Source organism: Varroa destructor, unplaced genomic scaffold (genome assembly GCF_002443255.2).
Source record: "Varroa destructor unplaced genomic scaffold, Vdes_3.0 BEIS01000003.1, whole genome shotgun sequence".
Taxonomy (NCBI): Eukaryota; Metazoa; Arthropoda; class Arachnida; order Mesostigmata; family Varroidae; genus Varroa; species Varroa destructor.
In genome coordinates, this window is record NW_019211456.1 from 21,575,546 (window position 1) to 21,587,742 (window position 12,197).

Sequence of the window (12,197 nt, forward strand, 5' to 3'; positions counted from 1 at the left end):
TTATGTTAAGTTTAGGAGTAAATATAAAGCTTAATGCTCAATTTTAGGACCTTCAAATAATTGTGATTCTAGCCTTATTGCTGTAGGGCCTATATTAGCTGAACTTACAAGTTTATTAAGAGCTGTGTATAAATAAACTTTGAGAGATTTTTCCACGAAAGTTCAAACCTTTCGACATTTTCACCTTTGTTAAAGCCTTGCTCGTGGCGTGGGTAAAGATTATTTCAAACAAACTACGAGTGGAGCCTGTAACAATAATCACAGTGAAAGGTCGCGACTGCACTAGAAATAGAAGTAAAGAAACCTCAGTAATCTTGATGTACCATTAAGACTCTACACCTTAGTTGTGTATATAACAATGACGCGTTTAGCCTTTTAATAGTCTATTCCCTCTGTATTTATCTAAGTATACAAATAACTAAGTCTATAAAGTCTAAATGCGTCTAACTTGTACGATAAACGTTTAATATCCATGATAGTAATTTGGTTGCGCCTTGTTTCACTATTATCTACCTCGATCAAGCTCGGGAGTTTTTGTAGGTCAGAAGTAAAGCCTTTTCGGACCCTGGTAGTAGAGCAAAAGATAGAACACGTTGTGGTGCCAAGGGCAGCTGGCTGCGAACGTTGACAAACTTCAACACATGTGTGCTCGCCATTGTGACATCGTTGCTTTAACTGCCTTCGCTTCAAAGGATGCTTGAGCACTAGGGACAAGAGGGGGCCGCCACCGTGCGAAGGGCAACCAGGAAGTAAGGCAAGATAACGGCATCAGCAACAACGTACACAGTACAAGTTGATAGTGGAGGTTCTCTTGTAACTTTTCTGTCGTCTATGACTTTCTGCACTTAGACTGTGGAAGCTTTCCTGCCGTGTAACAAAGGACTACTTGTTTTAAAAGATTCTCCGGGTCTGTCGTTTTCTAGTGGAATGCACAAAGAGCTAGCAGTAGCACTTCACACGGCCTTGTTTTGCGAAAGATGAATGGAATTAAATATGGAACCTATACGAACGACAAGACACATTTCAAAGATTCGAAAGCGTCAGAACTTAGGCATGCTTAGATGTTTTAACCATTACATCAGTGTTAGATGAGTGTAATCCCGGTTTAACAGGCTTGTGAATTGGGTGCCGATTCGTTTCATCTCATGAGCAGACGTCACTGATCTTTTGTACTTGGCGACATATTTACTTTCGAATTGCTAAAAACGGCTACGCCTTGTTCTGCAGTACTCAACGTTTACACTAACGAATTTCTTTACCCTACTCTAAGTCTCAAGTACTCAATCTAGATTAGTGCAGACCGATCAAGTTATAACAAACTATAAAAACCTATGTATTGCTTTATTAGTTTCTTTTTTAATAGGGTTCATGAGGACCCTTGTGAGTTAAACAGGTAAAGAAAAAAACAACGCACCGGGCAATGGCACTTCGCGGAGGGGACCTTCACCATTCTAGAGGCAAGCTGTTCTATGTATTATTAGATTGTAATAGAAACAATAGAGAAGATGAAATTTAAGAGTGACTAAGCCGATTACTTCTTACAATAGTTAAAGTGAAGTACACATTTGAGCAAAAAAGGCCCAGTGTTTGAAGTTATGAAAATTTACCTATCTGTATTAGGTAAAAGCAATTCGTTGTCTGGTATTCAAAGCATAGTTCACTCATTAATCCCCTACAGATAACACGGCCAAACTGATCTCGATCTACCGCTGTGGCAGCATCACAGGTGCCGTCCAACGTTTAAAGTGGCGCCATATACGTATATGCCTATACATACACGCCAGAGAACGCCCAGACCTATAACTTTCTGATGGTGATCGTTGCTGTTGTCATTACTGGTAGCCAGGCTGTGGAGTTTGGGCATCCAACGTGAAGACGATGTGGGTTTACACATGGACGCGAAAAGGGCAAAAAGTAACTATGTTCCAACAGGCGAGTCATGTCCTAATACGGAACGCACAGTGACGTTCGAGGAACGATAGAAATGTCGCCGGCGGAACGGAGAAAATGAATTGAAGGTAGCGTCATAGTAATCGGATTAAAAAAGAAACAATGAGAGCCGTAGAAAGTAATAGCAGTCATGTGACTTTTGATAGGTTGGATTTTGTCGCTAATTATTATTTTTGAGCAAAGCTACTAATGGTGCTTGACTAAATTATCGTTGGTATTTGACCTTCTGTGGGAACACCTATAATCATACGGAGATAGTCTCGACACAAAATTTACTGTTATACCCGCGGTTTATTCACCTATATATATATATATATATATATATATATATATATATATATATATATATATATATATAAGTGAATAAACCGCGGGTAAAGCTGTACGACAACATAACAGTAAATTTTATGTCGAGACTATCTCCATATGATTATAGGTTATTTCTAGTTGGTGGTATTACTAAGTAGATTTTTGTACATATGTCAGCGAGGTGGAAGTTGACCTTTTTTTTTTAAATCAACTTAAGGTATTTGAGCATATTCTGCGTTTTATAATCTTTATGTGGAAAATAATTTAAAAAAATGTGTTCCATTTTATATGGGTTGATAAGGCCTAGCTATAAAACACACGGCGGAACATTAACAACAGGAAACAAGTCTCGTAACAACAAAAGTTGTTATGTCATTCATTGTCGACGACTCTTTCCCATCTCGTCGTAAGGTAGCGAATGTCGTCTTGGAAAATGTTTCCCACCATTTGGTTTGAGCTTGCGATCTGTGTTAAAGTAAACGGCAAAATTTCGAACGCCGTTAATTTCCTGACCAACGAATGGAAAAGATGAAAACTCATCAGAACTTGTTTACTCATGGCCCACAAGCAAGCAATTATATATGCTTGATATGTGTGTTTGCTTAAATCGCGCTTTTTATTTGACTTAAGATAGATACTACCTAGCCAAAAAATGGAAGATCCATTTCTTTTGTTTAGACGTGCAGTCATACGTTAGGCTCGTATCTAATGGTTGCTTAGTCCCTATGCAAGTCCAAATCGTATTCATTCTAAATAGAAACTAAATACATATATATCGCTATTATCAGGTCCTTAACAGTCTATTAACAGAAACCTAGGCGTCTTTCTACCATTACAAGATAATAAAACTTCGCCGTGTATGCCGCATCCGCTCGGGGTAGAGCAGCCACTAATTGCAGTTACCGTTCAACTCTTGTGCGGTGCGAAGCGTCGTAACTACCTATGCAGGACGCATCGCCTCGTACTGCTAAACTTCGTTTTTTCCCAGTTTGTACCTCTTTTGCCCGGCAAACGATGTTAGTTGGACTACCTTGCTTTCATGGGGGGTCTACCCCTAAGTCCGGCAGGCTACAGAGACTGCTATTAAGCACCGATTGTAGGAACAGTTGTATTGTACATCTGAACCGTTTCAGTCACGGTATTTGCGGCGTTCATGTCATCCACTATCTGAGCTCAGTGCTCAGCGCGAGTCATTTACTCTGCCGCTGTGACCACTAGCGAAAGCTCTCTACATATACAAAGGTGTTCTACCTCATTTGATTTTCACAGGCTAATGGTTTTTATAAAAAAAAACAGAGAGACTACTGGTAAACAAGTCATACGAACAAAAAAGACAGCAGTCTCTGGTTAACTCTGACACTCGATCTGCACAGGTACAAAGAATCTGCCTTCGCACATACATATGTAAAGACCTGAAGCGGTTCACAGCGGACACCGAGCTGCTAGTGACATTACTTCTCAGCTAAGTGACATTACATAGGATTAGCGTGGGGACCCCTTAAATCTCGGTCAAATGCGGACTTTGTCCTCGTTGACGTTTCCTCGGAACGTTTGGTCGGGATTCGTAGATTTACTCTTAGACAACAAACGACTGTTAGGACAACGTTAAGGCAGACATTACGACGTCAGGAGCTGTAAGGTAAGTGAAGTTGTTATTTATCTGTTGTAATCGTTTTCTCAACACTTGTACCTCATTTTGAACTGGGAATGGAGGAACCCTAGCAAAGATCGGTATGTGTTTGTAACCCCACCGTAGAGACAGTAGAACAACCTATGCTTTTAACGACTCCAGCTACTTAATCGTGCTTTGGAGGATTTTTATTAATGGTACACAGAGCAAACTAATTTGCGACAGAATCGTTACCGGTAGAAGTTCTACACTAGACATGTCTATCTTGTATCTTTATCATTCATAGTATAATATGTATAAATTCTATCTTTGTATGTGTAATTTTGGAGCCAACCCTCCCTGCTTCTCTGTACCTGTTTTTGGTTTGCCATCCTCAAAGGCGTCTACACATTTGGTGATAGGTGTTTCACACAGTCTGAGTCCGGCACGCTAGTCACAATCATTCGATTTCAGTCCCGCAATTCATACCATTGCGGTTCGCTGTATATGCGAAGTGAGTCTATGAAAAAGGTGGCAAGGTACAGCATAACCGTATGGGTTTGATTTCTAATTTCCCCAGAAAGTAATTATACATAGCAGTGGGTGGGAGAAAACAAAATTTTCGCACACGTTCTACATGGAAGTGAGTGCCATTGGGCGATAGTAATCATTTCCGCTAGACCGCTAGTACTGTAGTTAATAAGTTTTCTAATTAGTGCCATAACAGGTAACATACATGGCGAAACGCCTGGGCCGTAGAAATACCTATAGGCATCCTTACGTTCAACGCGAACGGCCAATGTCAACGACCCAAACAACGAGTACACAATGCAATTGAATAAAGTTAAGCCTGATCATATCGATAACAACATAATCTTGCGTTTAACTTAGTCATTTCACTTAATTGAGATATCGCGTGAAAACCATTTCTCTATTGTTTTTGCTTGATTTTTTTACACTTTTTCATCGAAACAATAACGGTACAAGTAATCGAAGCGTTAATGATCGACAGGTTAAAAAGTTTGTTTTCTTAAAATTGATTACGCATCGAGGCTAGCTATTTTGCCAGTTTGTATGGCTCTAATCATAGCTATTCGTACGGTAGACCGGAATTACTTCGGACTGTTCATCAAAAGCCTTGCTAATTTGGCAGATGGCTTGCTTATTCCGCTGGGATGTTCCGTTTGTGAAGATTCAACATTGACTTCAATGACAACACAGTATAGCACGAGTATAGATTTACAAATCATATCCTTCGTACTACCCAATGCTTTTAGCTTTTGGCACAGAGAGAACGTTCGACCCGTAACCTGAGAATCCACTTGACATAGAATCTAGGCCCGTTAGGAAAAACAAAGACAATTTTGTAACCTCATCCGCGTGAAACCATCGGCTGGGGCGTGTTTATTGATCAAAGACGACACGGAGAAACGGAAAGATGTAGTACAAGCTACCATATCGCAATTCAGATCGCTGCAACTATCGCGATGACACTCTTAAGCTCGGCGAGACCTAACAGACGTATAACGTATACAGACATCAAACCTGAATAAGAATTGAGCCAGTGGTTCCCTTTCTAGGAATCCGCGTGACAATGTATGAACGAGATTATGAAAACAAGGAAAAGGATAACTTGTTTGGACGAGGCCCTTAGCGACAGCCGGAGCTGCGTCATTTGCTGAATATGTCGGCGTGGTTGCTAGAGAATATAAATGATAGGCCACCTATAACTTAAATTTACACTTCTTTAAGTAATTTACGTTTTTTCTATTATTACATTTTTTTCGATAGTTATTCCGGCATAATGATAACTTATCGTACGGTGTAATGTTAGAGCGGCAGCTTCGGGGCAATAATAAAAATTCAATGAAATAACATCTCGAGTGTATAGAAAATAACAATGAGATAAAACGTTACGCCAGGCAGTTTTAGAGATAGACATCCATCAAGAAGAAGGTACACTAATAATATCAGTTCAGTACTGAATTGAAGGGACCAAGCAATCTCGTAGATGATCTGAAACCTTACGATTTGCAATAAAGCTCGGCAATAATTGTTCGGTATTCTAGATCAATTTCCAGACACTCTGTTTCATTAAATCAACAATCTCACGCTTTGAGAGTAAATTAACATTGCTACTCCACGTGTTGACTTTTTCGTATTGAAGTACCTACCTTTAGAAATCCGGTATCAGCTAAACGGTTATTATTTTCACTGCGGTCACTGTTGTTTAGGTTATTTGTATAGGCGAGCGACTGGACAACGCTAAGAGAAAGCCTTTGAAGATATACTCTTGAAGATGGCGCAAATGAGGTAGGTAACGAAGTAATAATAACAAAAATGCAATACATAAACGCTATTGTTGTTTGTAGATTCAAATCGGAATATTTTGTCAAATACTTGTTTTCTATACATGTGGATCTAATCTATTCCTATACGATCTCATTCTGCTTCGCTGTATGCCGTTAGTAGAATTTTGTTTTAACGAGATAAGGGAACGCAGCCTTTTGCAAGCAAATCACTTAGAAGAGCCCTGCTCCGTGCATCTCGTGAAGCATACCCTTGATAAATTTAAAAAAATAATAGCTATTAAAACACTTTGATAACGTGAATTTTTTTTTTCGAGCTCCATTCATCAAATTGTTTACTTCAGCGTTCCAGCCACCGGTCGACTGTATTTGCGAACATCGGTATAATTTAGTTCATCTATTCAATTCAGCTGATTCGTTTTAGATAGCCTCCCCTAAAAATTGTTTTTTTTACTTTTCGTCATAGCACGTTCGTGATTTGACGGATATGGTTTGAGACAGCCTTTACTACTGCCAGTGGTATTGGCATCATCTGCATTAAAAAGCCCCTAGAAGCTTCAAGCAAGTGCCAAATTACGCACGTCGCTCCTGCTGTAACATAACAGCTGCCAAAGTATTTGGTGGAAAGTAGAATTAAGACACGCCTTTCATTGACTTAATACGACACCACCATACATAACAGTCCGTCATCCGTCAGAGCATAACATCTCGCAGGCTTCAAACTGGCACATGGCTATTTAATGGTGGCTGTTATCCAATACGGGGCTGATAACTTCACCTGATCGACACACTGAGATAGAATGTAGAAAACGGATAGAAGATGCGGCAACGCTTCGAAAAAAAACGATGGCTCGTTCATCTGCTGGTGAGCGGCTTATCCCGATCAGAACGAGCCTCGACGGCTGATAAGGTACGAAATAATGAAAAATATTGCTGAGACCGTAGAACCCTGGTGCGTAAGTGTTCAGCAAATAACTGATTTCACCAATTGCCCTATTCGAATATATTCGGCAGAGGCGAACGAATAATATCCAGTTGGAAATCTGCGCACTGCGACGTTTAACGTACAGTTAGTAGATGTCTGCACGGTACAACGATCAGAAACGGCTTCAATAACGTTTGGGTCGCTTCCAAGCACATCAGATAGACTTCAGCCCAAACATTTACTCAATAGTAGCTTGGGTCATCCGCACTGTATAGTCGCCGTATTTAACCAGTGCAGATTAAAGATTTAAGTAAGACTGTAACCGGTTGCCAAATAAAGCATACGTTATTAACCAGCAATTGTGATCGTCGTAATTCTTTTTCTTCTGTTCAGTAGACGCCTTTCGCCTGAACACTCCGTACACTTATGATGGCGAACACCGTAGCACTGCGTTGATTGAAGATTAGCTCGGTTGACGGCTTTATTAGGCCCTATCTTGATTGTTAGCTGACGCACACGTACAATTGTTATCCCTCTATAGATAGTCTATTCAACTCACCTCAAAACGAGAAGCAAATCATTCTACCTTTCAACTCTACTGCGTTTAGAACCAGCCCCCCGAACTCCGTGTGCGGAGCCTTGTTCACAACCTAACAACATCAGCTCACAAATTGCTCATAATAATCCTATTATGGAAAATTATGATCATTTCGGATAAACGCTCACACGTTTCACTATGCGCCTTAGCCTTGAAGTTCCGCGAGTGCCCTTCGCGTTGGCCCTGCCAGTCACAGAAGTTCGAAAAAGACAAACCCAAAACAAATGTAAGCGCCAATGATCGACTCAATGATTCTTAGCAGGTTTGTCAACACGGACAATCCAATTAGAATTCGTCTTGGTACTTCCGCCGTCAAACGTTGTTACCTCCATGGCTGTATTATCTCGGCCGCGTTATCAAAGTGCTATCTAGTCTTACCTGTCTTGTTTTTGCACTTGTCTATCTAGTGCATGCGCTGTGACGCGTAACCGTTCAGACTAAACAGTACCAGATAACTTAGCAGTGTGTATTTTTGTCTCCTTAATGTTTATGGCTGGTACAGATTTTTCTAGCGCATATGTTCCCTTTTGTTTTTCTCGAAGCTATTTGCTGCTGTGTTTGCTAAAGCATCAACACTTAGCCACTATCGGACGCACTGAAGCCATGCGCGGCAGTCGGTCTTTTGCTTCACCTTCGAAATTTATCAAAAGAATAATGGCCGATGTTGAAGAGATGCTCGAACAATGGCATCGACCAACAGCGGTAGCGGCTGCAAAAGCTATCCTGGCCTCCACTGCGCTGATAGTCGACCGAGCAGGCCGAAAAAAGGAATTGTCGACGAGGAAAACCTTTATCTCATTCGTTTGACTAAGCGAGAAATGAGTAGACAAACTTGTTAACTGAAAAAAGTGAACGAGACCCTTCGGGGGCGCACAACCGAACGAGGGACTGCAGCGACAAGCGTCTAATACGGCTGACACATTCATGTGAACGAACGTATCACGCGCAAACCTACTCATACGCTCGTGCGACACCACTATGTAAATCTATATGTACGCACGTAGACGTGACAAATTTGAAGCGTTTATGTCGTCCTGATAAGCGCTGCCTACCGCTCGCCCTCTCCCAACTACATCACATTACCGGAACACTGTGTCGGCTCTGAAACAAGAAGCAGACAAAGAAAAAAAAAAAGGCGAGAAAATGCCATATTTGGCAAACGGTGGATAGCAAACTATGTGGGGTGTACGAGGGCGATTGTTGCATGCACGTCTTGATAGTAGAGAGAATATAATAGCTATACGACTGTAGCTACCATATTCTATTGTTAAACAAATGCGGCAATAATCTATCAATATTGATTAATGGCGTTAGATTATAAGCGCCTGCTTTAACGTTGAGCGATTGTTGCTTAATTGTAATAGGCGTTACAACGACGCTCCGTTTCGGCTGTGCTGTGTTACGGTCCATGTTTTTCGGTGATCGTTTACGAGTCGTGAGAGAAATTTGCGAAGTACCAGCACAGATTTAACACGTTCTCATAGTCAAACACACGACACTTAGAAACGAATACGTATCCGAGGCAAGCCTTTGATCGAGCTTCACGCTTGTTAAATTAAGCGTATTTGTTCTTTTCATGTATTTCGTCAACGAAGAGCCGTCGCCTGCGAACCTGGAGCTCCTGCAATACAAGTTTACCGCTCTTACGCTTTCCAAGAGAAAGACTGGTAGATTTAAATGTGTAAAGTGGTACATTGACAGCGATAATAATAATAATAATAAGTTACTGCACTTGTCTGGTCACGTTTTCGCTCGATAAAAAAAAATGATTCAATAGGGCGAAAAAAAATAAGTCTATGAAGGAACTATTAAATATAATATACATATCTTTGCACGAAACTCTGGGTAGCTGCAAACGGCCAATACGAAAACGTCCTCTCTGCACATGTCGAATCGACGACGATTTCACACATCTACGTTTAATATATAATAACAGTAATATACGGACGCCTAGTAACGAAAGCTTGATGCTTTAGGCATACTTCGTTGCCCGGTAAACTGTATATTTTACGATTATGGCTTTTGGTTCAATTTCAGTTTTCCCAAGCAAAATTCGATGCGGAATTGAACAGCTCGTTCTAAACAGCCCAACCAACATGCTGTTCTTAATCTAAAGCAGGATTCTAGTTTTTTTTTTTTTTTTTTTTTGTTAGGTATATTGCACAGAAGGCAAATCTGAGCGTAAAATTAGCGCTAACGCATAACAGTAAATTGTAGGAAAGAAAAAGAGTACATTTCGGAAAGGGATATATACACTGTCTGCAGATGACGTTGTGAGCGCAAAATTAACGACGGAGAAATTTGAGGGGTGGCCGAGAGTGGAGGCTGCAAGGATGAAATGGAGTCCCCTGGGGAAGTCTACACGCTTAGTGTAATATCCCTCGTAGGGTCCGCACAGTTCACAGATTTAGCCTTCGTGAACTCGCAGTAGGTTGACAGACGTTGTCCGATATATTCTAATTAGTCCATGAACGACGGGATTCTGTTACAGTCAGGAGTGGAAATATCGGTCTGAGATACGTTACAATTCGATCTCATCTCACTCGTATCGTGTAGAAGTAGCACGGGGAAACTCTAATAGCGGAAACAACCCGGACGATCGAGTCAGCAGACTTCATAGTGGTAAGTTGACACATGACTAATTCAAACAACAAAATATAATTATACTCTGTCTTTATTTGCAAGCAGTTCATTAGACAATACAAAGGCCCGAGGAAGTCCGCTAACGATAGTGAAATTCTTTTTAATTCGGTTTCATGCAACAAACGCGTTGTACGTTAGGACACAAACGTGTATTTTGTGCCCTATCGTTGTTCTATCGGAACCGGACAAAATACTTTAGCGGACATGGGTTGAGGCTGCGATAACTGATTCGTTTCTAAACTGATCATATTTGTCCCTTTAAAATTATCGAAAAACAAATAAACGTCCCAAATATAAATGATATTTGGTATTGGGAACTGTTAAATAAGGGTAAAAATATATTTGTAAAATATACATATAGTGGTGAAATTGTAAAACTATGGCCGTCACAATGAAAATCCGTACGCTTGTGTAGATCCCCGATGTTTGAAAGTTTCTGTACCGCATCTAACGCGTTAGTTTTTGCTGATGGCAGTGTGTCCGAACAAGAATCGTGTCCAAGGCAGCCGGATTATTCCATGTTTTTTTCAAAAAGTTCAGTTCTTAGCTACGTATTGATTCGAACGTAAATTATTCAAGAGGATAAATTATTTATTAAGAAATGTGACGTACCCAAATAATAGCCTCTACTATGACCTCTAGATACATCCCAAGTGAAATTTCATCACTGACAATCTACAAGTGTAGGACGCCTTAGGATATCCTTGTAAAAAAGTTATATCTATATTTCGACACTATAGTTCCAGGACTACATAGGAGACAGGAAGTACGATAGCCACCTCCGTAATGACAGTGGAATAATAGTTTCGTGATCGAATACAGCCCGCAGCCGCATAGTTCAAAGTTTCTAAAGTGAGGCTGCTTTAAATGATTAGGGCCAATAGAATATTTCTTACTTTCATCACCCATATAGGTAGTGTTACACTCTCGTATGCTATAAATCTAAATTTTTGTCGTTTTTACTTTAGTGTATCAGATAAGAAGAATTATAGTTAGGTCGGACAGGACATGCTAACTCTGAGAAAAGGGCCAGCGAGGATGAGCGATATCTTTCCCTGGCTTTTTCGCACTCGCTCGCTGTGTGTTATATTATTCAGATGAAAGAATAGGCTTAATTGCAATACAGATTCCTCTATACTATTGATACTATATCAGTGCGGGACTAACAATAGTAAATTACGACTAGCGACGACTATGTACGATATATCTTCGTAAGAACAAGCTCACATTCACACGAAGCTTATTAAACACGTACGTACACAGTTTGATTGATGACACTGTGTGACAACTAATGTGAAGTAACTATAGATCGAATGTGAAATGTAACCTCGTAAAGTCTTCAATCCCAACCAACTCTCCTCTCTCACAGAAGATCGACCATGGTACCAATATTCGCTACGAATTGCTCGCTAGAGCACGCTCCTCCCGCAGAGGCCAACCAAAAGCAGATGTACTTTAGTGAATCTGCTTAGGTCTGCTAAAGCTCATGTTCCGCTTTATATTTTCCGACATTTCGTATCTGTTCAAAACATACTACATTCCATTTTCTCCATGCAAGCAGACAAGTTAGAGCTGAGGGGACAATTTACTCCTCTCGCCGTCCTAGCGACGACAGTCGCGTGCAGTCAGCATCTGGAAGACAAACACAGTTTGACATACAATGCCTAGATAGTCAGGAGTAGCAGGAAGTTAGGAACAGAATCTCTCCTACTGTCATAGTCCACTCCTACTGCTGGCATTGTTCCCCAACAACAACAATAACAGCGACCGAATACAAGACGATGCGTGTATGACAAGGATGACAGACTGGTGTCTACGCGGGCTGGCAGATAAACAGACGAACGAAGGCTTAGC

The 12,197-nt window shown here is 40.6% G+C and overlaps 1 long non-coding RNA gene across 8 annotated transcripts in view; it reads left to right on the forward strand.

The window, feature by feature from the left end:
- LOC147756667 (uncharacterized) overlaps positions 1–12,197 on the forward strand; it is a 59,408-nt gene that overhangs the window by 10,504 nt on the left and 36,707 nt on the right. For 2 of the 8 annotated variants that reach the window (XR_015323146.1, XR_015323151.1), the window contains exons 1-4: positions 1,693–2,018; positions 3,633–3,898; positions 6,103–6,181; positions 10,192–10,322. This is a non-coding gene — a long non-coding RNA (uncharacterized LOC147756667). Of the gene's footprint in view, positions 1–1,692; positions 2,019–3,632; positions 3,899–5,922; positions 6,182–6,643; positions 8,082–8,920; positions 9,390–10,191; positions 10,323–10,481; positions 10,568–12,197 lie in introns of those variants that run through there. The other 6 variants (XR_015323145.1, XR_015323152.1, XR_015323147.1 and 3 more) reach the window with 6 other exon arrangements.